Source organism: Octopus bimaculoides, chromosome 3, assembly GCF_046866305.1.
Source record: "Octopus bimaculoides isolate indiv1 chromosome 3, ASM4686630v1, whole genome shotgun sequence".
Taxonomy (NCBI): Eukaryota; Metazoa; Mollusca; class Cephalopoda; order Octopoda; family Octopodidae; genus Octopus; species Octopus bimaculoides.
Window position 1 is genome coordinate 143,820,477 of NC_142930.1, and position 12,500 is coordinate 143,832,976.

Genomic DNA, 12,500 nt, shown 5'->3' on the forward strand with positions numbered 1-12,500 from the left:
AGAATTACCATATATGGAGTGCATATAAGAATATACGAATAAAATAGAATAATATAAATAAACTAAAATCAAATATTAATGATAAAATAAAAAATAATATTATCTCATAAGTATGTTTTCTAAATCTCATAGTATTTTTTAAAAATAGATATTTATTAACTTGTATCTTCTACTTGTTGTAATCATCGGGAACCGTTTTGAGGAAATTTTTGGTCGAATGAATCGACCCCAGTGTTCATGATTTTTAAAGCCAGTTACTTATTCTATCGGGTCTCTTTTGGCTGAACCCTAAGTTGCAGTGATGAAACACACCAACACCGGTTGCCAAGTTGTAGTGGAAGACAAGCACAGACATAACCAACACATGCACACGTACACACTACACATCACACACATATACACACACAACTGATATGATAGATCGCTGACCACTACACATATTTCTTTCTCCCCTTGTTTCTTTCTGTGTTCCTTTCTGTTGAAGAGCGTAGGCTCGAAACATTAAAGACCTTCTCTATTACCGAGCCTTATACTAATACATCCATTTGTTGTTTACACCACCTGTCTTCGTCTGTTGTTTTTTCGTGAAATCTCCATATATATATATATATATATATATATATATATATACATATATATATGACGAGCTTTGGTAGGTTCGAGGCTACAGCAGAAGAGACTTGACCAGTGTACCACACAGTGGAATGTACCTGGAAACATATCGTTCGGAAGCAATTTTTTTCATCACATATGCACATCTGTTATTGAAAATATTGAACGTATCACGAATATGCGTCTCATCCTTACGCAAGGTCCATTCTAACCCTCTCCCTATCGTTCCAGTTTTCTTCTAGCATATGTATTGCTTGTGCAATATATACAATTAAAATAATAGACTACAATAAATAAAGGAATAAATACACGATGGTAGAGAATAAAAATAATGAAGAAAATGAAAATAAAAAGAAACAGAAATAGTGGTTTAAATATCTAGGCAGGAGGCCAGGTTTGTTTAAGGACAACGTTTAAGTTTTCACAAAGGTACTTCGGCGCATAGAAATGCGGTCTAAACTCTTGGAATTTCACGTATATCCGATACAGAAGGATTGAAATGTCTTTCTAAGACCAGTAGTTTTCAACCAGGCTCCACAAAGCCTCCGAGGGGTCCTCAAAATAACAATTTGCACAATAGTATTATAAGGGCCCCTGAAAAATTTTGCTTTAGATTTATGTATTGGTGTGTACTGCAAGAAACAGTTAGGTTTGTTTCTCTAACGTTTGACATTGTTCATCCTACACAAGTTAATGTGTGAAAAACAAAAAGGAATTTTGAAAGAAGTTTCTGTAAATCTAGTTTTAAACATTGAATGACTATGGGGGTTCGTCAGAATAAAATAGTAATAAAAAGGGTTCATAGATAAAAAGTGGTTGAAAACCCCTGTTCTAAGGCAATTGGGCAATATGCACACGCAAATATACCCCACATATGAATTTTAACAGATGTTCAAACACAAACTTTCAAGTACACACGTTCACACACACACCAGTTCTTACACCAAATATTTATATCAAAATAGTAATTCTATACATATTAGAACTTCATCATTTTATTTAACTGATCAAATCAATCGAAATCCTCATTCATGTGTGTGTGTGTGTGTGTGTGTGTGTGTGTGTGTGTGTGTGTGTGCGCGTGTGCAAGTTTGCAAATTTGGTTAATACGGATATTCAATCCTAGCGGGTAACTTATTCGCTTTTACTGGTTAATAATGCTGGCTAACCTCCGTGGATATAGATAAACTGCATTTAGTTTATTTTACCATTCACAATTGTTAGTAATGAGCAATTGGTCTATTATTGAATTTACTAATTTAGTGATTCACTGCATATATATATATAACCGCTTCGATTGATATTTAATGTCTATGAAAACTAGAAGCTGTCACTCATTCCTCCCATGCGTAATTCCGTGTTCGCTTCTCTGGATGGTAATATTACCTCGAGTGTATATTAGCAATAATTATGGGGAATATGAAGACTGGTATATCCTCAAAATATTATTTCCTTTCGTTTTATTTTACAATGTCATACAGCATATTTTTATTCTTACGAGTACCTACACGTATTTCCACTGACCATTATAGGAGCAGTTGCATATGCAACCGGGCATAATTTTTTGTGCGGCCTCGTTCAGGGTCTTTCAAACAGCTCGGCTTCGGCGTACTTCCAAATATTTTCCCTTTACTAGGCGGCCCGCAGACACTTGCCCAATATACCACGGAATGGGATCGAAAGGGAACTTGTTAACCACACAGCTATACCTGCGTCTAGTAATGTTAAGAAAAATTTGTGTAAACAGAAATTATATCAGTAGCCTAAGTTCTTTTGATTACCAATAGATAAATTATTTCTACAAGAATAACGTAAAAGAAAAATAATCATAAAACATGAGCGGTTCTCTCCCCTTAAAGGGAAACTTCATCCCGCACTTCTATTTCTTAGTAATTTTTTTCTCTCTCTCTCCTTCTCTTTCTCTGACAGCAACTGAGGGCGCAGCACCAACGGTCGGCAGTCAGATTTCCTATTTCTATAGTTTTTAACAGTTTTTTTTTTATTCTTTAACCCTTTATACCCTAATCGTGCATATATTTATATGCAAAAAAACACTTCCGCGTTGACAATTCCTTCTACCTGGGCCATTATATCTAGTAAAGTATCATCCAATTTATCTCATTTAACGGACAATGAAGTGGTGTCATAAATATTCGGTAGGTATTTTCAGCATTTTAGACTGTGTCTAGGACCTCAATGAGATGATGATGATGGTGATGATGATGATGATGATGACGATGACGATGAAGAGGAGGAGGACAACGACGACGATAAAGAAGAAGAGGAGACTATATCAAACCGAAACTCTTGTGAAACCGACATAGAGGCCATTTCTGTTCTCACAACACCGTGTGGAGCACTTGAGGGTGACATCAAGAAAAATCTAGTCTTTGGTTTTTTTGGTTTTTTTTTTTTTGCAGTATTCGAGACAAGTCTCTTACATGAAGCTAACCGTCTCCCCTCTTCTCACCAGTCTCAGATCTGAGGCGCTACGCATAATCATTAGCGCACCCCTTCGTCTTCTGACTTGGCCATAAAACGAAGATTACATTAAGCCTCGAATTATGCTACGTGTTAACAAAATCCAACATGTCTGAAACGTAAACTAAAACTGCCGAAAGTATAGAGTTGCTGTTGCATAAAATGGTAATACTAGGCATAAAACAAAATTTCATTCGGACATCTATTGGCTTTTATACGCGTTATATGTTATCTATAAACAAAAGTATTGATAATTGCCAGCCTAACTTATGTAGCTAGACGCGGTAAGACAGAAATATGGATTAACAGATTGGTATGTATGAAACAGGATGTTTATGTGTAGCATAAATACTAACGCAGTGTATTTTGGCCTTCGTCGTCGTCGTCGTCATAATCTTCGTCATTTATCATCATCGTCGTCATCATTGTCATCATCATATTATTATCATCACGTTCGCCGTTCAGTATCTAGCGCTGGCGTTTTCAGCCGGATTTTTTCAGGGTCTCATTTACGGCAGAACATCCTTTACGACGTCAGACGTTTATGTATTTTTATCGCGTATAACATGTATATACATGCACACATAAGCATACACACACACACGTACGTACACACCCACCCACAAACAGACAATACTCGCACGCGCACTCACTCACAGAGATACATACACACACACACATACAAATACACCCATATACATACATGCACATACACATACACAAATGCACACATATGAGGAAATGAGAGGATAAACGTACGAAGCAAATAGAGAGAGATGGAAAGAGATAGAGATAGAGATAGAGATAGAGATGCAGATAGAGAGAGAGAGAGAAAGAGAGAGAGGTGGTTGGTAAGCAGGTATGTAGGCAGGCAGGCTGGTAGGTAGGTAGGTAGGTATGTGTAAATGCGTGTCTATGTCTGTGCGTATGTATGTATGTATGTATGTATAAGACTTATGCAAGTATGTATGTATGTATAAGGATTGTGCAAGTATGTATGTATGACAATCTTCCATCATAATCGTATTTTAAATTACATATTCGTACGGTTAAATTAGAGTGCACGCAGATGTGAGTGTGTATATATGTATGTGAGTATTTGTGCGTGTGCCAATGTGTGCATGTGTGTAAGCATGTGTGTAATATGTTTAAGGGTCGGCACTTGATTGGTTCTGCCGTTAATAGTTCGATTCGAATTCTATAAAGTTCTACACTAATGCACCAAAAAGATACTCTACATATGTTCATAAATCTAAAATTGAGACAGAGAGGAAACTGTGTGCGAAGGAGACTGAGGGAGATTCAGAGAGAGATTTTGGATGTCATTAAATTTTCTGGCATACGCAATATAAACTTTATAAAATTATCTTGGAATCATCCGTTTTAATTTCGGAAATGGCTTACGGACAGTAGTGTAGGACCTGATTTCCTGAAAGACTAAATATTTGAGCAATTTTTTACATGAACAATTAAAATTTGCATTAGAAATTAAACTTACAGATGCGTAGTTAATTTATATTTCATTATCGTTGGTACTCCAATTCCTATGAGATGAATGGTTATGATGAACACGTTTTGTAAAATGTGAATGACGTTGCCTCAGAAAACTACAATTTCATTAGTGATTTGCAAAAGTTTTGACCAATTTTATAACCAGACATTTAAGCGGCAATGTTTTAAATATAAATCAGAAGATAAAATAAATAAATAAATAAAGGATATAGTGGCTAGGGAAAATCAGATTATGGGAGTAAAAATTTAAACATATTTAGCATTAGTCCTCTATTACTAACCATCCCATATTTTGGTTATGCTATTAGAAAAATTATATTTGGTGTCAATACGACGTCGTAATATGCACTAAATTCAATTCTTAGAAGAGGTACAAAAACTAAATTGAGAACAAAAGTAGCCCGAAGTTTTATAAAGCGGAAATTTTTTATAAAGCGGAAATGCATCTCTGACATGTTTTGACAAAAAATTAGAACCGATGAACAACAGAGGTTTCTAGAAACTATACTTATTGAATATGTCTTGCAGATACACACAAGAGAATTGTTCTGCGCAAATTGAATTACGGTGAGTGCAAAAATCACTGGGAAATATTATGAGTACAGTAAGATAAAGGTTGTACGATACTAAATTTAGTTGCGTCAAAAGAAAACGTCAGAATCATACAGCCCATAATGTATCTTTAAAGAAAGAAAATAATTATTCAGAATCTGTATCGTATCACCACAAGCAAAAAAACATTCGTTTTCATGTTTTCGTTTTGGCACTTGAGATCCTCATAGGAAAACAAGCCAATAACGAGTTATTTTTCAACAAAAATCGTTATTCTTTTCAAAGAGAATCTCCAAAAATTTACTAACTTTGCAACGTTTTTCAATACGTGAGAAGACAATTCTGACCGGCATAGCTGTAGTATTGATTTTCCCCGATTTAATCCGAATATAAATGATAATATGATGACTTCGTTTCTATACATCGGTCTCCCTTTCTTTTTCCTGTCTGAAGTATGATAATTTTTATCAATAGCTTTTGCATTTATTTAAGAACTTCATGATTTCGAGTGGCAGTTGGAATAATTAATAAACGAGAGATGAGACAAAATAATACTGTTATAATTAACTTTTAAAATCTGTTACATGGGTTTCTGAAATGCGTTGTTAAAATCTACTTGTGTTCGAATCTGCCGAGCATAGTTTTCCAGCTAAACATTTTACATTTAACATAGGGAAGACCGTTTCAGCCCAAACCGCAAAGAATGTGTGGTGATTTACGATGTTTTAGCAAGGTTATGAACTACTGCAAGTTTGAGAGGATTCTAAAATTGAAATATTTTAAACAAAAAATTGTAGCATTCAATGAGTTTTATTTATTTAATTGTGTGGTGCAACAAATTAATAATAATCCATTTCTAACGTCTTTCATCGAATATCACCGCTAATCCATTTATATGCGTGTGTATGTGTGTGTGTGAGTGAGTGTGTGTGAGTGTGTGTGTGTGTACACACATATATATATATATATATATATATATATATATAAACACACACATCCACATATATGCGCGTACATATATTTATATGTATACGTATTTCTATGCATGCGTATACATATGCTTGTATGTATGTATGTATGTATGTATGTATGTATGTATGTATGTTATCAATCAGTTTCATTTCTGTATTTCTTGTCCATAAAGAAAGATCCGGACTCTAACATAGATTCAAGGCTCCTTCATTGGAACTTTTATCAACATCATCTAGGTATTTGTGCATATGTGTGTGTGTGTGCAGTATTTGGTGTTAGTGTATGCGCAGATTTGTATGTTTGTTTTATGGATGCGTTTTTATGTCTAGATGCATGCATATGTATTTATGTGATAAATTTTGGGAAAGTTTTACATATCTTTACAGTTCCATTGATGGCTTGAATCTGTAGTCTTCTAATCAACCTTTTTCTTTCAGGTTTTGAGAATCATAATTTTTCTATGTATGTATGAATGTACGTATGTATGTACGTATGTATGTACGTATGTAGGTAGGTAAGTAGGTAGATAAGTAGGTAGGTAGGCAGGCAGGCAGGCAGGCAGGCAGGCAGGCAGACAGGCAGGCAAGCAGGTAGGTAAGTTTGAATTGTACAGAAACCGTACAATCATCATAGCGTCGGAGAAAATATATTTAGTATTTAGATAGTAGTGTTTATGTATTGTATTTATATCTCATCGAGGTGAACTTCGTCTCTGATACCCCTGGGATTAATAAAATAATGCACTTGTCATGTACAAAGTTTCATAATCGACTGTGTTCGCTCCTAAAATGTAAGACTGTGTTAGACATGAACAATGTGCATTGATTTACAGGACGTTCGATACAGAAGGCTGTTTATTATTTGAATACCTTTACTGCTAGTCAGAAAATAAACTAATATAGCTGTAAACAAATTATATTTGACAACGTCATATAAGATCCCAGTGTACCAAAAGCAATATGAGGGTATGAATTATTTAGCAATCCCTTTTTCTGTTAGCGTTTGATTTAACTATTTGGATAGGGCCATATTAGAGCAACGTACTAGAGTAGCTTTGTTCGCAATTCGTGAGCAGAGATGTAGATAAATATCTGACTAGTTTTATGGATGTTTACCCAAAATATATTTTAGCTATAGCGCCGGGTAGAAGTAGGTATGAAATTGTTATCAGTACGAAATCAAGATGCAGTACTTCTTATTACGCAATATCGATACATCAATATTTTCGATATTATTTCACATTATACACAACAATTATTAAACTACATATAAATTCACTATAGAATAATCAGGTTGACAGTGAAGCAAATTGGAAACATTGAACAATAACCAAAGGATTAATGACTAAACAATATCGCGCTCATCGATCAGTGTTTTAATTACCCGATATATAAAAACGCCGAAAAATCATTTGCTTTTGTTATTATGTGGGAATAATTTTTCTTCCTTTTTCATGTGATTCGCTGTTTTACTCTTTGTTATGGTATCTAACAACTTAATGAAGCTATGAAGTTCATAGTTTCATTATTGATGTATACCAAAATGATAAATTGTGTTTTGGTGTCATTTCTATTTTATTCTCTATGGTAGGTTGGGGTTCAACTTTTGCAATTCAAATTTCTGAATTTTGGGAAGATTAATTGAATATAAGCTACGGGAGGCACGTTTTACCCTGAAGAAAAAATGCGAAACAAATGCAGGTTCTACAACGAACGAATTCCTTTTCAAGAGTAGCAAATGTTAATAGAATTAACGTTATATACATACTGATACAGTAAGGTAATCCTTCTGTTGATGTAGAATTAATAATTACAAATAGTGACTATGTAATATTAAGAAAAGTCTCTATTTTTCCTTCTTATTGACATTACTGATGATATTGAGCGAAATATTACACCCAATTACCTAACGAGATGTGCAATCCAAGGTGTATTGTACATCACCAGATTTCGGAATCTTTATAGAATCTAATGATTATTTCAATTCCGCGCATTAAAACAGAATTGCTCTCATGCAGACCCTAGAAGTTAAATCATATTTTCTTTGTATTGACTGAGCACATGACACATTTGTATAGGAGCATTTTACCCGAAATATTAACAGAATTAAATATATTTTCGATAACATTCTAATATATTTTCTTTTGTTCTCATTTAAATTAATCTGTTTGCTGCATTGGTATAACCTCGTAACACATTGTTTTACACAGATATTTCTATTTTAAGAAATGCAAATCAAAAACATAAAACAATTATTAGTAATAGTAATCTGGTGAAGAGAATGTACAGTGTTTTGTTATTTATAGCTATCATTGATTCCCAGCTAATATAGATTTTGAAAATATTATTCTCTTTGCGCTAAATTTTCTAACGATAAGCGCTCGATAAAATTTATATAGTAGTGTGAGGAGGATTAATTTTCTTAGTTGGTAATGATTTAATATCTATTCCTAACGGCTAATCATTTCTTGTTTTTATTCTACATAGAAATGGACGAATTGTGTAACACATTTCTGCGTATTTAGCAATAAAGATATCGTCTGACTTTTATCGTAAAAAGTCATTGATTAATGACGATTATTATATAACTGTGTGTATATATGCTTACGAGTGCAAATATATATATATACGATTTACAACAGACGCGGCTTTCGCATCTCGCAAGCGATGATATAAAAATTCTTAGTGCAGAGCGGTTATAAGAACAGAAACGTGTTATTCAGTCACTGAACTATGAGCCCACCGAATTTTATAATGGAAACAGCTGTAAACTAATGACATTCCAACGATAAACGTTGTAGTGCTTTGTTATCTCTGAATATATATATATATATATATATATATATATATATATACATTGTATTGATAAATAAAATCTCTCTCATCTTCGATATTCTGTCGCTCATTAATCATATAGATGTATATATATATATATATATATATATATATATATATATATATATATATATATATATATATATATATATATATATTAGTTTATGGTAACGTTCAGGGAATGCAAATAAATCGATTTCATTATGTCACCTACCGTCTAATGTTACTGACTGAGTCAGTTTTTCGGGATTGCTTCATGGTTATACTGATGAAATGTAGGATAGATATCATAATAATAATTCTAGGATGCAATTTATAAATATTTAATAGATCGCTACGCACGTTTCCACAAGTCACATGACTTTACCTTCGGAATCCGTTTCCTTGGGATGATTACATTATAGTCCGTAGTATCCATAGGCATCCTGTTGATCATCGTCGTTCATTCATTTCATTAGGCTATACTACGTTAGTGGATGAATCATAGAGGGATGATTCTCCCTTCATACTGCTCATTATTTATACATACTGACCATTATTTATACTTTGTCTCATATATATATATATATCTACACACAAAATAAGAGATGCTGTTGGAGATACATGTGTATGTGCGAATGTGCATATAAATGCTACGGAAATGTTTATGGGATGTCTATCTAATAACCGAAGTGTTTGCAGTTTATATCTTTTAATTATAGTGGCAGATAATATATAATGGATTCCTATATTATTAGAAAGTTAATGCGTTGTGTACTTGTAAAACATTGTGCAACAATACCAACTTATGATTAAGTATCTTCCTTATTTCTGCCAGATCACTTTCCGAAAGAATGTCGCAGAAATCCCTTAAATCCCTTCGTGACGATATATTTTATTGTGGTTGCCTTAGAATTTCATAATCATAATCTCACCTATTTCATACATTTGCTTATATGCGTGAGTGGGTGTGTTTGTATGCGGTGAGACAAAGAAAGAGAAAAGATTGAGTAAAAGTGAGATAACATGTTTTAAACAAATCTATGGAACCAATTTGTGATCTTACGTCACACACACACACATGTATGTTTGTGTGTGTGTGTGTGTGTGTGTGTGTGTGTGTGCGTGTGTGTGTGTGTATAAATATATAGAAATAATTGAGATTCAGTTGAATTAGGTACTTAAGTTGAAGCACCAAGTCAGTGCGGCATTGTCCGTGCAACTCAAAGCAAGGTGAATAAAATCAAAATAAGCAACAGGATATCAAGACGTAATGCAGTACGACTGTTTCAAGCAGCTCCATTTAATTGAACAATGCAATCATTACATCAAAGTAAATGTAGGGTTGCCTTGCATAAATTGCATCACCTCTTGATATCTTGTTGCATATTTTGATTTTATGTATATATATATATATATAATTGCAGCGTGGAAGGTGTTTATAAGCCATTTAAAATAACACACAAAAACTGTTAGATTCGCTTCAACATTTAAATTTAACTTGTCAAAATATTTTCCTCGCTTTGAGAGCGCGACCTGTTCACTGACAAAATTCTGTGCTGCAGAATGTCGTCTGTGAACAGGTCGCGGTCTCAAAGCGACGAAAATATTTTGATAAGTTAAATTTAAATGTTGAAGTGAATCTAACAGTTTTTGTGTGTTATTTTAACTGGCTTATAAACACCTACCACGCTGCAAGTGTTTTCGTTCCAGCACACGATCTCAGATTAAGTAACTTGCTATGCAAGTACATCTCCGTAATTTATATATATATATATATATATATATATATATATATATATATATATATAAATGATTTTGTAGGTTTACATTTCGTTCTCCTGTGGTTGATTTCTTCAGAGTGGTGGTATTCCATATCACCACTCATTTTCCCCCATTTTTTGCCTTTGGTTACTGGACCATTTTTGCATGAGAGAGTTTGACACTACAACCCTCATCTGCACCTTATGACGAGCCGTTGATTCATCCCATATCGTGGATAGCAGAATGTCCAGTTCCTTTTTGAAGATATCCATGTCCACACCGTGTAGGTTGTGTACGTTTCTGAGTGTTTATTGGCAGGACATTAAATAGCTTTTAGCCAATGGACACTTAGTTATTGCTGTACCTGGTTGTGACTTTGGATAGGGCGGACGGGACCTTCGCTATAATGCAATGCCTTTCAATTCGAACATTTGTATAACTTTCAATGTCGAGACTGGGAAATACTCGTTCCAGAATTGTCTATATGTAATTATTACATTTCTGTCGCATTTTTGTTCCAAGGAATAAAATTCGTAGTTTTATCGACCTATTGGTCGAGTTTAACTGCTGCACTTTTCCAGTCATTTTAGAGTAGTGTCGTTGAACCGCTACAAGCTCCGCTGCTAATTTGGTGCTATGTGTTAACCACAGCTGAGAGTGGTAGCATTTAGCCTCTCCTCTGCCTCCACTTCTATGGATATTACATATAATGCCTTCTTTCAACTTTTTAGGAAACACTGGAAAAGTATCTGTAGTGGTTTCGCTAAAGCCTGCTTACATGACTTCAGGAGAATACCTGGGAACCATTGGAACCAGACGCTGAGCTACAGCTCATTTCACCCGTAGGCAATGTTACATGTACCTTCTCAATATTGATATAATCGATGGCTGTCGCTTTCGTCTGCAGAGCTGTAATGTTAAAGAATTAGCTTCGATTTTTAACTGCATGCGTCGTAGGACGCTTTTGAGTTGTTCACTAAGTATTTCACTCAAGTTTCTCGGGTCTGCGACCAGTGAGGCATTTCCTTGAAACAAATGTCCTATTTTGTAGGACATTTACTGAGAAAGCTTTAAGCTTTATGTTTATACCTTCTACAGCTGTTTTCTCCCTTTCTCTCTCCTCTCTATCTCCCTCTCTGTCACTCTCTAGTCTTTCCATTTCATGAGAAAGTTTGATTTGAAAATTTGAAAGTTTGCTGTCGGCGGTTAATTTACTTGTTATTCAATTGAGCAAACATGCACTTTGGTCTCTTTTCTCCATGCAAGCAGGCGACATTTAGACAAACCATACACACACGCACAGACAAAAACACACACATTTGCGTTTATATATATAAATATTTATACACGTATATACGTATATATATACACACATTCGTGTATATCTATCTATATATATATATATATATATATATATATATATATATATATATATATATATATATATATATATATATATATATATATATATATATATACATATATATAGGTGCAGGCGTGGCTGTGTGGTACGAAGCTTGCTTCCCAACCACATGGGCCTGGGTTTAGTCCCGCTGCGTGGTACTTTGTACAATTGCCTTCTACTGTAGTTTCAGGCTGACCAAAGCCTTGTGAGTATATTTGGGTGACGGAAACTGAAAGAATCCCGTCGAGTATATATATGCATATATATTTATGTGTGTATGTGTTTGTGTCTGTGGTTTCCCACCATCGCTTGACGACCGATGCTGGTGTGTTTATGTCCCCGAAAGGTAGCGGTTCGGCAAAGGTGGCCAATATAATAGAAAGAATAAG

At 34.3% G+C, this 12,500-nt stretch overlaps 1 protein-coding gene and 1 non-coding gene across 9 annotated transcripts in view; one reads left to right on the plus strand and one right to left on the minus strand.

The window, feature by feature from the left end:
• LOC106884218 (neuronal acetylcholine receptor subunit alpha-10) overlaps positions 1-12,500 on the plus strand; it is a 1,150,118-nt gene that overhangs the window by 1,125,475 nt on the left and 12,143 nt on the right. The window lies entirely within an intron of this gene.
• On the minus strand, positions 767-878 carry LOC128247464 (U6 spliceosomal RNA). The gene has a single exon (XR_016241300.1). It is a non-coding gene; the product is annotated as a U6 spliceosomal RNA (small nuclear RNA).